Source organism: Monodon monoceros, unplaced genomic scaffold (genome assembly GCF_005190385.1).
Source record: "Monodon monoceros isolate NGI ecotype Baffin Bay Population unplaced genomic scaffold, NGI_Narwhal_1 Contig873_ctg1, whole genome shotgun sequence".
In the NCBI taxonomy this organism is placed as follows: Eukaryota; Metazoa; Chordata; class Mammalia; order Artiodactyla; family Monodontidae; genus Monodon; species Monodon monoceros.
Genome location: NW_021703659.1, coordinates 308,056 through 309,917, shown reverse-complemented (window position 1 = coordinate 309,917; position 1,862 = coordinate 308,056). Strand labels below are relative to the sequence as shown.

Below are 1,862 nucleotides of genomic sequence, written 5' to 3'. Positions count from 1 at the left end.
GGGGTGGAGAGAGAGACAGAGAGACAGAGACAGAGAGAGACAGAGACGGAGAGGCAGAGAGACAGAGAGGGAGACAGAAAGAGAGGAGGCGGGAAAAAAGAGATAAAGTGGGGAAGAGCAGGGGTGGGGGAGAGCCAGAGAGAGAGAGGGAGGGAGGGAGGGAGGGAGAGAGAGAGAGAGAGAGAGACACACACACACACACACACACACACACACACACCGGGAGAAAGAAAGAGACAGAGAGCCAGCGGCAGAGACAGAGACAGAGGCAGAGAGTGAGCGACAGGGAGCCAGGTAAAGGACACTGTGCTTGGGTATCTTCTGAGTGTTCGCACGTGTTTTCTGAGCTATGGAGATCAAGATCAGTCCGATGAGAAGAAGGGAGTCTGCCAGCCCCACCCAGCACTGCTTGTCTTTTTGCAGAGATGAGGGTTAGATTCTAAGTTCGGGGCCCCCAGTGAGGGAAGACGTCCCCTGTGTTCTGCCCGTGACCCTGATCGGGGTGGATGGAGGACGAGGCGACGTGGTTGGGGCTTTCCCCCCTCCGCCCCCCCCAAGTCGGGAACCTCTCTTCCTACCTCTTTGCACACTCCATTCATTGAGACCACCGTTGGCCTAGTCCTTTCCATGTCAAAGATGATACCCCTTGCCAAGAGACCCAAGTTCTGGAACCTCCAATGGATCGCTCCTGCATGCATGGACAAGATCTTTCCAGTCCATCCCGTCAGATGAATGATTCTCAATGATCCTGAAAACCATGGATGAGGGCTAGCGTGGCTAAGGGCTTCCCTGGCGGTCTAGTGGTTAGGTCTCCATCCTTCCACTGCACGGAATTGAATGAATGAATGAATGAATGAATGAATGAATCAGTGAGTGAATCAATCAATTTTAAAAGCGTTAATTTAAAAAAAAAAAAAAAAAAAAAGGAGAGTAGAGTGGCTACCGTTCCCCGCCCCCCTCCCTGGCCTCCGGCCCACGATCTAGAGTCCCCCGCCCCCGTTCCTCCCACCCGAACACCTCCGTCATTCAGAAATCGGTTCCGCCCACCCAGGCCGGCCCAGTCATCTGGTCGACCTCTTTGGACCGTATAAAAAGCGACCGACCGGCAGGTGGCGCCCGACAACGGGCAGTCGAGTGAGCGGGCCGCATCGAGATCGGGAGCGGCGGGGCGGCGGGGACACGATGACGAACCCGATCCACCTGGTGCACATTTCACCGCTCAGCGACGGCCGCGGACGGGGCACTGGGGACACCGGGACACGACGACACGAGGACCGGGGACGGCGGACCGAGGACCGCGGACCCGGAAGCATTTTTCTCCAACGTCCCTGCGATTCCACGGAAGGTTGACAGCAGCGGTGCGGCCTCAGCCGTCACGAGTACGACGAGAATTTAGAGTTAAGAATTTCCTTTTGCCGTTCCTGTTGTTTTCCCCTCGCTGCCGCCGCCACGAAGGAACATTCAGCGGTGGGAAGAATAAAAATAGGGTCACGTTTAGGGCTCCCCTGGTGGCGCGGTGCTTGAGAGATGCAGGGGACACGGGTTCATTGTCCCGGTCCGGGAAGATCGCACATGCCGCGGAGCGGCTAGGCCCGTGAGCCGTGGGCGCTGAGCCTGCGCTCCGCGACGGGAGGGGCCACCACAGAGAGAGGCCCGCGTACGGCAGAAACAAAACACGCAGACGCAAGGGGTGGTGGGGGGGGGCGGTGTAGAAAACGTAATATTCTACATCCAGCGGTTCCCGTGTACGTGTTCGATCCGAAGAGACGGACGAAGCGGGCACACTCATCGTTCACCACACAGGTAAACGGCAAGCATCTGGGAACCCGCGGAGCCCAAGTCCGCGGGGGACAGCTGGTCGA

General features: G+C 57.8%; 1 long non-coding RNA gene across 1 annotated transcript in view; it reads right to left on the bottom strand.

Moving 5' to 3' along the window:
• The window catches only part of LOC114891733, a 3,854-nt gene extending 1,998 nt beyond the window's left edge, over positions 1-1,856 (bottom strand). The window contains exon 1 of the long non-coding RNA XR_003792588.1: positions 579-1,856. This is a non-coding gene — a long non-coding RNA (uncharacterized LOC114891733). The remainder of the gene's footprint in view (positions 1-578) is intronic.
• Between the last annotated feature and the right edge of the window lie 6 nt (positions 1,857-1,862).